Genomic DNA, 12,615 nt, shown 5'->3' with positions numbered 1-12,615 from the left:
CCCCTGCCCACAGGGACTGGACTTAGCTGATGGTTCTCTTAGTCCCTGTTGCACCTGAGCCCGGTCCCCCCACACCAGCTCTGGCCCCTTAAGTTTGTGGAGGGAAGCCCAAGACAGCCACCTCCATTTTGTGAGCCTTCAGCATCTTCCCTGTGTCCTGATACAGCCCAGTGTTCAAGGATTGCAAAAAGACCTAGGTAATGAGGTCTGAGATTTTTCTGAGTAAGTAGTATTATTTGTTCAAAAGTGTTTATTTCAGCTACCTGTGTCTGTTTTACTGTGGACTCTCTGTGTTTCAGGCAGCCTGGCCTCTTTTAAAGTGGTGTTTTTTTCAAATTAGTTTTTGCAGTGAGTGTGTAAATTGCCTTGATAGTTTGTGGCACATAACTCCCCCCCTTTTTCTTCTAAGTAAAAAGGCTACATACACCTTGCAGAGTGTGGTTTTAGGAGACTGTTTTAATCTGTTTCTGTGATTTAAATTGTGTTTAAAAACTGTCTGCCCCCCTGATCTTTGCCTTTAAATATGCCCGATTTCAGAGTGCGCGCCCAGCAGTATTCCAGTGTTTGTTTTAGAAACAATCTCTCCCTTACTTGGAAAGTAGACTCTGCTAGCTTGGAATTGTGGATTCAGCCTGTCTGTATCCACAGAGATTCTGAATAGAGCAGCAGCTGCCTTTCCCCCTGCCTACAGGGACTGGTCTTGCTGATTGGATCTCTGAGTACATGTTGCACCTAAGCCCCGTCCCCCCACACCTGCTCTGACCCCTTAAGTTTGTGGAGGAAAGCCCAAGACAGCCACCTTGATTTTGTGAGCCTCAGCATCTTCCCTGTGTAATGATACAGCCCAGTGTTCAAGGATTACAAAAAGACCTAGGTAAGGAGCCCTGAGATTTTTCTGGGTGTATAGTATTATTTGTTCAAAAGTGTTCATTTCAGCTACCTGTTTCTATTTTACTGTGGACTCTCTGTGTTTCAGGCAGACTGGCCTCTTTTAAAGTGGTGTTTTTTTTAATTCATTTTTGCTGTGACTGTGTGAATTCCCTTGCTAGTTTGTGGCACATAACCCCACCTCCCCCTTTTATCTTCTAAGTAAAAAGGCTACATACATCTTGCAGAGTGTGTTTTTAGGAGACTGTTTTAATCTGTTTCTGTGATTGAAATTGTGTTTAGAAACTGTCAGGCCCCCTGTTTTCTACCTTTAAAAAAGCCAGATTTCAGAATGCACGCCCAGCAGTGTTCCAGTGTTTGTTTTTTAAACAATCTCTCCCTTACCTGGAAAGTAGACTCTGCTAGCTTGGAAGTGTGGATTCAGCCTGTCTGCATCCAAGGAGATTCTGAATAGAGCAGCAGATGCCTTTCCCCCTGCCCACAGGGACTGGATGTAGCTGATTGACTCTGAGTCCCTGTTGCACCTCAGCCCAGCCCCCCACACCTGCTCTGGCCCCTTAAGTTTGTGGAGGGAAGCCCAAGACAGCCACCTCCATTTTGTGAGCCTCAGCATCTTCCCTGTGTCCTGATACAGCCAAGTGTTCAAGGATTGGAAAACGACCTTGGTAAGGAGCCCTGAGATTTTTCTGGGTAAATAGTATTATTTCTTCAAAAGTGTTTATTTCAGCTACCTGTGTCTGTTTTACTGTAGAGTCTCTGTGTTTCAGGCAGACTGGCCTCTTTTAAAGTGGTGTTTTGTTCAAATTCTTTTTTCCTTGACTGTGTGAATTGCCTTGCTAGTTTGTGGCACATAACCCCCCTCCCTTTTTTCTTCTACGTAAAAAGGCTACATACATCTTGCAGAGTATGTTTTTAGGAGACTGTTTAAATCTGTTTCTGTGATTTAAACTGTGTTTAAAAACTGTCTGCCCCCCTGTTTTCTACCTTTAAAAAAGCAAGATTTCAGATTGCGCGCACAGCAGTATTCCAGTGTTTGTTTTTTGAGCAATCTCTTCCTTACCTGGAAAGTAGACTCTGGTAGCTTGGAAGTGTGGAGTCAACCTGTCTGTATCCAAGGAGATTCTGAATAGAGCAGCAGCTGCCTTTCCCCCTGCCCACAGGGAGTGGACTTAGCTGATTGGCTCTCTGAGTCCATGTTGCACCTGAGCCCCGCCCCAACACCTGCTCTGGCCCCTTAAGTTTGTGGAGGGAAGCCGAAGACAGCCACCTCCATTTTGTGAGCCTCAGCATCTTCCCTGTGTCCTGATACAGCCCAGGGTTCAAGGATTGCAAAAAGACCTAGGTAAGGAGCCCTGAGATTTTTTTGGGTAAATAGTATTATTTGTTCAAAAGTGTTTATTTCAGCTACCTGTGTCTGTTTTACTGTGGACTCTCTGTGTTTCAGGCAGCCTGGCCGATTTTAAAGTGTTGTTTTTTTAAAATGTGTTTTTGCCGTGACTGTGTGAATTGCCTTGCTAGTTTGTGGCACTTAACCCCCTCCTTTTTTTCTTCTAAGTAAAAAGGCTACATACATCTTGCAGAGTGTGTTTTTAGGAGACTGTTTTAATCTGTTTCTTTGATTTAAATTGTGTTTAAACATTGTCTGCCCCCCTGTTTTTTGCCTTTAAAAATGCCCGATTTCAGAGTGCGTGCCCAGCAGTATTCCAGTGTTTGTTTTTTAAACAATCTCTCCCTTACCTGAAAAGTACACTCTGCCTGCTTGGAAGTGTGGATTCATCCTGTCTGAATCCAAGGAGATTCTGATTAGAGCAGCAGGTGCCTTTCCCTCGGCCCACAGGGACTGGACTTAGCTGATTGGCTCTCTGAGTCCCTGTTGCTCCTGAGCCCCGCCCCCCACACCAGCTTTGGCCCCTTAAGTTTGTGGAGGGAAGCACAAGACAGCCGCCTTCAGTTTGGGAGCCTCAGCATTTTCCCTGTGTCCTGATACAGCCCAGTGTTCAAGGATTGCAAAAAGACCTAGGTAAGGAGCCCTGAGATTTTTCGGGGTAAATAGTATTATTTGTTCAAAAGTATTTATTTCAGCTACCTGTGTCTGTTTTACTGTGGACTTTCTGTGTTTCAGGCAGCCTGGCTTCATTTAAAGTGGTAGTTTTTTTTTATTTGTTTTTGCCGTTACTGTGTGAATTGCTTTGCTAGTTTGTGGCACATAACCCCCCCCCCCCTTTTTATTCTAAATAAAAAGGCAACATAAATCTTGCAGAGTGTGTTTTTAGGAGACTGTTTTAGTCAGTTTCTGTGATTTATATTGTGTTTAAAAACACACTGCCCCCCTGTTTTTTGCAATTAAAAAAGCCCGATTTCAGAGTGAGTGCCCAGCAGTATTCCAGTGTTTGTCTCTTAAACAATCTCTCCCTTACCTGTAAGGTAGACTGCTAGGTTGGAAGTGTGGATTTAGCCTGTCTGTACCCAAGAAGATTCTGAATAGAGCAGCAGCTGCCTTTCCCCCTGCCCACAGGGACTGGACTTATCTGATTGGCTCTCTGAGTCCCTGTTGCACCTGAGTCCCACCCCCCACACCTGCTCTAGCCACTTAAGTTTGTGGATGGAAGCCCAAGACAGCCACCTCCATTTTGTGAGCCTCAGCATCTTCCTTGTGTCCTGATACAGCCCAGTGTTCAAGGATTGCAAAAAGACCTAGGTAAGAAGCACTGAGATTTTTCTGGGAAAATAGTATTATTTGTTCAAAAGTGTTTATTTCAGCTAACTGTGTCTGCTTAACTGTGGACTCTCTGTGTTTCAGGCAGCCTGGTTTCTTTTAAAGTGTTGTGTTTTCTTTTAAATTTGTTTTTGCCGTGACTGTGTGAATTGCCTTGCTACTTTGTGGCACCTAACCCCCCTTTTTTTTTCTAAGTAAAAATTTTCCATGCATCTTGCAGAGTGGGTTTGCAGTAGACTGTTTTAATCTGTTTCTGTGATTTAAATTGTGTTTAAAAACTCTCTGCCCCCCTGTTTTTTGCCATTAATTAAAATAAGACCGATTTCAGAGTGCGCGCTCAGCAGTATTCCAGTGTTCGGTTTTTTAAACAATCTCTCCCTTACCTGGAAAGTAGACTCTGCTAGCTTGGAAGTGTGGATTCAGCCTGTCTGTATCCAATGAGATTCTGAATAGAGCAGCAGCTGCCTTTCCCCCTGCCCACAGGGACTGGACTTAGCTGATTGGCTCTCTGAGTGCCTGTTGCACCTGTGCCCCGCCCCCCCACACCTGCTCTGGACCCTTAAGTTTGTGGAGGGAAGCCCAAGACAGCCACCTCCATTTTGTGAGCCTCAGCATCTTCCCTGTGTCCTGATACAGCCCAGTGTTCAAGGATTGCAAAAAGACCTAGGTAAGGAGCCCTGAGATTTTCTGGGTAAATAGTATTATTTGTTCAAAAGTGTTTCTTTCAGCTACCTGTTTATGTTTTACTGTGGACTCTCTGTGTATCAGGCAGCCTGGCCTATTTTAAAGTGATGATTTAAAAAAAATAGTTTTTGCTGTGACTGTGTGAATTGCCTTGCTAGTTTGTGGCACATACCCCCCCCCCTTTCTTCTAAGTAAAAAGGCTACACACATCTTGCAGAGTGTGTTTTTAGGAGACTGTTTCAATCTGTTTCTGTGATTTAAATTGTTTTTAAAAACTGTCTGCCCCCCTGTTTTTTGCCTTTAAAAAAGCCTAATTTCAGAGTGGCGCCCAGCGGTATTCCAGTGTTTGTTTTTTAAACAATCTCTCCCTTACCTGGAAAGTAGACCCTGCTAGCTTGGAAGTGTTGATTCAGCCTGTCTGTATCCTAGGAGATTCTGAATAGAGCAGCAGCTGCCTTTCCCCCTGCCTACAGAGACTGGACTTAGCTGATTGGCTCTCTGAGTCCCTGTTGCACCTGAGCCCCTCCCCCCAAACCTGCTTTGGCCCCTTAAGTTTGTGGGTGAAGCCCAAGGCAGCCACCTCCATTTTGTGAGCCTCAGCATCTTCACTCTGTCCTGATACAGCCCAGTGTTCAAGGACTGCAAAAAGACCTAGGTAAGGAGCCCTGAGATTTTTCTGGGTGAATAGTATTATTTGTTCAAAAGTGTTTATTTCAGCTTCCTGCTGCTGTTTTACTCTGGTCTCTCTGTGTTTCAGGCAGCCTGGTCTCTTTTAAAGTGGGTTTTTTTTTTAAATGTGTTTTTGCCGTGACTGTGTAAATTGTCTTGCTACTTTGTAGCACCTAACCCCCCTCTTTTTTTTTTCTAAGTAAAATGGCTACATACATCTTGCAGAGTGTGTTTTTAGGAGACTTTCAATCTGTTTCTGTGATTTAAATTGTGTTTAAAAACTCTCTTCCCCCCTGTTTTCTACCTTTAAAAAAGCCCGATTTCAGAGTGCTGCCCAGTAGTATTCCTGTGTTTGTTTGTTTTTTAAACAATCTCTCCCTTACCTGGAAAGTAGACTCTACTAGGTTGGAATTGTGGATTCAGACTGTCTGTATCCAAGGAGATTCTGAATAGAGCAGCAGCTGCCTTTCCCCCTGCCCACAGGGACTGGACTTAGCTGATTGGCTCTCTGACTCCTTGTTGCACCTGAGCCCCTCCGTCCCACACCTGCTCTGGTCCCTTAAGTTTGTGGAGGGAAGCCCAAGACAGCCACCTCCATTTTGTGAGCCTCAGCATCTTCCCTGTGTCCTGATACAGCCCAGTGTTCAAGGATTGCAAAAAGACCTAGGTAAGGAGCTTTAAGATTTTTCGGTGTAAATAGTATTATTTGTTCAAAAGTGTTCATTTCAGCTACCTGTGTCTGTTTTACGGTGGGCTCTCTGTGTTTCAGGCAACCTGGGCTCTTTTAAAGTGGTGTTTGTTTTAATTTGTTTTTGTTGTGACTGTGTGAATGGCATTGATAGTTTGTGGCACATAACCCACCCCCTTTTTTCTTGTAAGTAAAAAGGCTACATACATCTTGCAGAGTGTGTTTTTAGGAGACTGTTTAAATCTGTTTCTGTGATTTAAATTGTGTTTAAAAACTGTCTGCCCCCCTGTTTTTTGCCTTTAAAAAAACACGATTTAAAAGTGTGCGCCCAGCAGTCTTCCAGTGTTTGTTTTCTAAACAATCTCTCCATTACTTGGAAATAAGACTCTGCTAGCTTGGAAGTGTGGATTCAGCCTGTCTGTATTCAAGGAGATTCTGAATAGAGCAGCAGCTGCCTTTCCCCCTGCCCACAGGGACTGGACTTAGCTGATTGGCTCTCTGAGTCCCTGTTGCACCTGAGCCCCGCCCGCGCCCACACCTTCTCTGGCCCCTTAAGTTTGTGGAGGGAAGCCCAAAACAGCAACCTCTATCTTGTGAGCCTCAGCATCTTCCCTGTGTCCTGATACAGCCCAGTGTTCAAGGATTGCAAAAAGACTTAGGTAAGGAGCCCTGAGATTTTCTGGGTAAATAGTTTATTTGTTCAAAAGAGTTTCTTTCAGCTACCTGTGTCTGTTTAACTGTGGACTCTCTGTGTTTCAGGCAGCCTTGTCTCTTTTAAAGTGGTGTTTTTTTTTAATTAGTTTTTGCCGTGACTGTGTGAATTGCCTTGCTGGTTTGTGGCACATACCCCCCCCCCTTTTTTCTTCTAAGTAAAAACGCTACATACATCTTGCAGAGTGTATTTTTAGGAGACTCTTCAATCTGTTTCTGTGATTTAAATTGTGTTTAAAAACTCTCTGCCCCCCTGTTTTTTGCCTTTAAAAATGCCCGATTTCAGAGTGCGTGCCCAGCAGTATTCCAGTGTTTGTTTTTTAAACAATCTCTCCCTTACCTGAAAAGTACACTCTGCCTGCTTGGAAGTGTGGATTCATCCTGTCTGTATCCAAGGAGATTCCGAATAGAGCATGTCCTGCTATTTGATGGAGTTTTGTTTTGACCAATGACTTTGTGTTTCACCACTGCGCATATTAGTTGCTCAATGTTCAGTTTAGCCGCCTATTGGCTTTGACATGGCATTAGCCATTACTTTCTGTATTCAGTCTATTGGCTTTGATATGCTGTATCCAGTCTAGCCGCCTATTGGCTTTGACATTGCATGCCTATTGACTTTGACATGATGTATTCAATTTAGCTGCCTATTGACTTTGACATGCTATTAGATATTCTGCCTATTGGCTTTGACATGATATCATATATTACATTTTGTATTCAGCTCCGCTGCCTATTGGCTTTGACATGATATCATATATTACACTTTGTATTCAGCTTAACTGCCTATTGGCTTTGACATGATATTCAGCTTAACTGCCTATTGGCTTTGACATGATATTATACATTACACTTTGTATTCAGCTCAGCTGCCTATGGGCTTTGACATGATATAAGACATTGCATTTTGTATTCAGCTTAGATGCCTATTGGCTTTGACATGACACTAGACATTGCATTTGATATTTAGGTTAGCTGCCTATTGCCTTTAACATGACATTGCATTTGATATTTAGGTTAGCTGCCCATTGCCTTTAACGTGGAGTTCTGTATTTTTCCAAGCTGTGTTTTTGTACCAGAGAACCAAGATGTTTTGCTCTCACAGTAGACTAGACCTGATAAGAGAGAGTACATGGGCGTCGTTTCTCTTCCCTTGAGCTTGGGAACAGGAGTAGTCTTGGAGACCTGGCCAGTCTCCAAAAGGCTTGCTCAGTTTCCCAGGTCTGAGAGGAGGGGGCACACCTTTGTAACGAATGTAACAGGCTGCAGAGAGTCAGATTCGAATCTGCCGGACCTCGTGCTGGAGCTTGGCGCCAGTTGCCAGCATCCCGTGTGGGTAGATGACACTCTTTCTCGCGGCTGACAGGGGTCTCAGCTTGCAGACCTTAGAAAGATGTAGCTGTAAATAGTTCCTACACGGTGAAGTATTTGTTTTGCTTTGCATTCAATATCTTATAAATATAACCTGCTGTGTATATTGCAAACTGATATATTTTGTTTGATTAACGCGGACTTGAAAGCTACTAATTCGTCATTCATTCATAAACATTGTGGTTGGGGAAGAATAAAATAACAATAAAAGTCTTCTTTGACCTCAGAAGTGCATTTCTGTTGTGTTATGTTAGTGCTTAGAAACTAAATAAGAGGAAAGCACTACAATTGGTACCTGGAGTCGTGGGGTCGGTCATTAAGAGGTGATTAAAAGGGGTTTGACGAGTTAGTAGATTTCTAAGTGCACACTTTAAAAGTGTAATTGTTTTTTGTTGTTTGGAGAATTACAGAAATTGTTTTCTGTTTGGAGAATCACAGTAGCACGGCAGACCATGTCTGAGAATACATGTGTTGATGAACTGCCTGATGGTGCTAAGAAAAACTGTGAATTGTTTTCTGTTTGGGGAATTACAGAAGAAAATGCATGTGTAGCTAAAATGCCTGATGTTGTTTTGAGAAATAATTCCTGTTGTATATATGTAGAAAACGTGTGTTTTGGAAGTAATGATGACAGAAAGGTCTGGATACCTTTATCTGCTTACAGAGAAATGCAGGAGAAATGTAGGAAGTTGGAACATGAAAATAGGAATTTACGTGAGCAAATTAGCCAGGATACGATAATTCAAAATTATGCTGAAAGTTATAAAAATGAAGAATCTTTCTTGTCCCATTCCAGTAATGAGGGGGTTAAGACAGCTCCGAGCTGCACTGAGTTTCCGTGTGAGCCAGGGTTTTTGGCAGCCAAAATGCATTCCTTAACTGATAACACGGACGAGAATGTGATTTACGAGTTACCGTTGCAAAATGCACAAGTAAAACGAAGGATTTTAGAGCAAGACACCCCGAGTTTCATTAGCTTGTTTGATTTTTGGAAAAAGAATAGCCCTCATTTGAGAGAAATCCTAACACTGTTGTATATGGTCACTGTGAAAAATAATATGCAACTGCGCGCGTGTGATTTGGCAAATGAAATAATGCAGACTTTAGGTTTTTGCGCAGTGCAAGAAGGAAATACTTATGTACATTTAAATCATGAACAAGGGAAGAAAATACTGCCCCTAGCTAGAATCATACAATGGATCTGGTACTTGCAAGACAGGGCTAGAGTACCACAGATAAAAGAGTTACCAATGAAATTGTGTGCACCATTTGAATTCGTGTCTACTGAAGATAAAAAGCATGTTTGTTTTACTAATGATTCATTGACTGAAATGTTGTTTTCTGGCACAGGAGAAGGAATGGAGTTGTATAATGTGTGTCAGATTTTAAAGCAAGAGCTACGTGAGATGTGTCATTTTTATGCTGATTTTTGGTTCTTTGATAATGTTTTAGCACCTAACTGGTTCAATTACCTTGCAGATGTTAATGAGAAAAATGCAGAGAGAGAAGTGTTCACCCAGAATTCTGCCTTAGTGGGGATGGCTATGTGGGTGCACCAGAAATGTGAAAAGGCCACTTACAGGTGGGCAGAGATGAGAGAGATGCACATTCCCCTAGATTTGATAAAAACTGTGCAGCACGCACAAAAGCAATCTGTCATGCAAGCAGTCACAGAGCAGTTGGGGAGAGGAAAGTTACCAGAACAGAAATGGCAAATTGATCAGGTTTTAGGGAGAGTGATTGCTGCAAATTACCAAGGAAAAATCGAAATTATGCTGATACCTAGAAAAGAATCTGATTCATTCATACAAATTGGAGACAGAATGGCCCAAATTGACAAAAGTGCAGTGAATGGAGGTTTGGTAAAGAATGAGTCTGCCCCAGCCCTTCTGACAGTGCAAGAAAAGGGAAGCTGTGGCGCAGCAGATAAAAACCTCAGTGCTGATGTGTGGGCTGAAGCCCCAAGTGATCCTCCAGAACCTGCAGAAAATATAACAAAGGGCCTCAAAAACGTCCTGCTGATTATAAAACAGGGAAAGAAAGAGGAAGGGTGCAGTTTAAATGAAAAATGTTATTTGCAAGAAAAGTCATACTTGTTTCTTTTGCAGATCCTACCACGTTTCGCCACTGTCCCTGAGTGCGCTGTGTGGTCCCCCTTCCGGTGTGTGCGTGTGGGGTCGGGGAAGGGACCGAATCCCCAACCTGAACCTGGCTGAGTAAAGTGCCAGCACCATGGATCCATTTTGCGCAAACTGCGCCTTCAGTTCAAGTTCAACTTGTTTGCTGTGTTTTTTTTTTTTTTTTCCCCTCTCGTATGGAACTCTGACTTTTGCTTACCTTCCAGAAAACCTTTCAGGTGGACCGTGCACCTTTACATGAGCAGAACTCATGCCACATCAAATTGCTAACACTGTTGAATTAGAGACTCATTCAGAAAAAAAAAAAAAAAAAACATTGCCCAGTCTTTTCTATGTAGATGTATCTGATGTGAAAGGTTATGAGATCAATGTGTTAATTCACTTCTATTGCTTTACAGGGATTGCTTTGATCATTGAAATTTGATTTGCTGATAATGTTTTTTTTTTGTTTGTTTGAAATATGAGATATGTGAAACAAAAATTCATTGGTCAAAGGGCGGAATGTCCTGCTATTTGATGGAGTTTTGTTTTGACCAATGACTTTGTGTTTCACCACTGCGCATATTAGTTGCTCAATGTTCAGTTTAGCCGCCTATTGGCTTTGACATGGCATTAGCCATTACTTTCTGTATTCAGTCTATTGGCTTTGATATGCTGTATCCAGTCTAGCCGCCTATTGGCTTTGACATTGCATGCCTATTGACTTTGACATGATGTATTCAATTTAGCTGCCTATTGACTTTGACATGCTATTAGATATTCTGCCTATTGGCTTTGACATGATATCATATATTACATTTTGTATTCAGCTCCGCTGCCTATTGGCTTTGACATGATATCATATATTACACTTTGTATTCAGCTTAACTGCCTATTGGCTTTGACATGATATTCAGCTTAACTGCCTATTGGCTTTGACATGATATTATACATTACACTTTGTATTCAGCTCAGCTGCCTATGGGCTTTGACATGATATAAGACATTGCATTTTGTATTCAGCTTAGATGCCTATTGGCTTTGACATGACACTAGACATTGCATTTGATATTTAGGTTAGCTGCCTATTGCCTTTAACATGACATTGCATTTGATATTTAGGTTAGCTGCCCATTGCCTTTAACGTGGAGTTCTGTATTTTTCCAAGCTGTGTTTTTGTACCAGAGAACCAAGATGTTTTGCTCTCACAGTAGACTAGACCTGATAAGAGAGAGTACATGGGCGTCGTTTCTCTTCCCTTGAGCTTGGGAACAGGAGTAGTCTTGGAGACCTGGCCAGTCTCCAAAAGGCTTGCTCAGTTTCCCAGGTCTGAGAGGAGGGGGCACACCTTTGTAACGAATGTAACAGGCTGCAGAGAGTCAGATTCGAATCTGCCGGACCTCGTGCTGGAGCTTGGCGCCAGTTGCCAGCATCCCGTGTGGGTAGATGACACTCTTTCTCGCGGCTGACAGGGGTCTCAGCTTGCAGACCTTAGAAAGATGTAGCTGTAAATAGTTCCTACACGGTGAAGTATTTGTTTTGCTTTGCATTCAATATCTTATAAATATAACCTGCTGTGTATATTGCAAACTGATATATTTTGTTTGATTAACGCGGACTTGAAAGCTACTAATTCGTCATTCATTCATAAACATTGTGGTTGGGGAAGAATAAAATAACAATAAAAGTCTTCTTTGACCTCAGAAGTGCATTTCTGTTGTGTTATGTTAGTGCTTAGAAACTAAATAAGAGGAAAGCACTACAGAGCAGCAGCTGTCTTTCCCCCTGCCCACAGGGACTGGACTTAGCTGATTGGCTTTCGGAGTCCCTGTTTCACCTGTGCCCGCCCCCCCACACCTGCTCTGGACCCTTAAGTTTGTGGAGGGAAGCCCAAGACAGCCACCTCCATTTTGTGAGCCTCAGCATTTTCCCTGTGTCCTGATACAGCTCAGTGTTCAAGGACTGCAAAAAGACCTAGGTAAGGAGCCCTGAAATGTTTCTGGGTAAATAGTATTATTTGTTCAAAAGTGTTTATTTCAGCTACCTGTGTCTGTTTTACTGTGGACTGCCTGTATTTCCGGCAGCCTGGCCTCTTTTAAAGTGGTGTGTTTTTTTTTTAATTCATTTTTGTTGTGACTGTGTGAATTGCCTTGCTAGTTTGTGGCACATGACTCCCCTCCCCCTTTTATCTTCTAAGTAAAAAGTCTACATACATCTTGCAGAGTGTGTTTTTAGGAGACTGTTTTAATCTGTTTCTTTGATTTAAATTGTGTTTAAAAATTGTCTGCCCCCCTGTTTTTTGCCTTTAAAAATGCCCGATTTCAGAGTGCGTGCCCAGCAGTATTCCAGTGTTTGTTTTTTAAACAATCTCTCCCTTACCTGAAAAGTACACTCTGCCTGCTTGGAAGTGTGGATTCATCCTGTCTGAATCCAAGGAGATTCTGATTAGAGCAGCAGGTGCCTTTCCCTCGGTCCACAGGGACTGGACTTAGCTGATTGGCTCTCTGAGTCCCTGTTGCTCCTGAGCCCCGCCCCCCACACCAGCTTTGGCCCCTTAAGTTTGTGGAGGGAAGCACAAGACAGCCGCCTTTATTTTGTGAGCCTCAGCATCTTCCCTGTGTCCTGATACAGCCCAGTGTTCAAGGATTGCAAAAAGACCTAGGTAAGGAGCCCTGAGATTTTTCGGGGTAAATACTGTAGTATTATTTGTTCAAAAGTATTTATTTCAGCTACCTGTGTCTGTTTTACTGTGGACTTTCTGTGTTTCAGGCAGC

General features: G+C 42.7%; 1 long non-coding RNA gene across 1 annotated transcript; it reads left to right on the top strand.

Moving 5' to 3' along the window:
* The first annotated feature begins 7,783 nt into the window (after nucleotides 1–7,783).
* Nucleotides 7,784–10,116, top strand: LOC138259723 (uncharacterized). Its single transcript, XR_011198761.1, has 2 exons — nucleotides 7,784–9,306; nucleotides 9,833–10,116. It is a non-coding gene; the product is annotated as an uncharacterized lncRNA (long non-coding RNA).
* The last annotated feature ends 2,499 nt before the right edge of the window (nucleotides 10,117–12,615 follow it).

This window comes from Pleurodeles waltl, chromosome 9 (assembly GCF_031143425.1).
Source record: "Pleurodeles waltl isolate 20211129_DDA chromosome 9, aPleWal1.hap1.20221129, whole genome shotgun sequence".
NCBI lineage: Eukaryota > Metazoa > Chordata > Amphibia > Caudata > Salamandridae > Pleurodeles > Pleurodeles waltl.
Note: the sequence above shows the minus strand (reverse complement) of the source record. Positions and strands in the feature narration are given on the sequence as shown.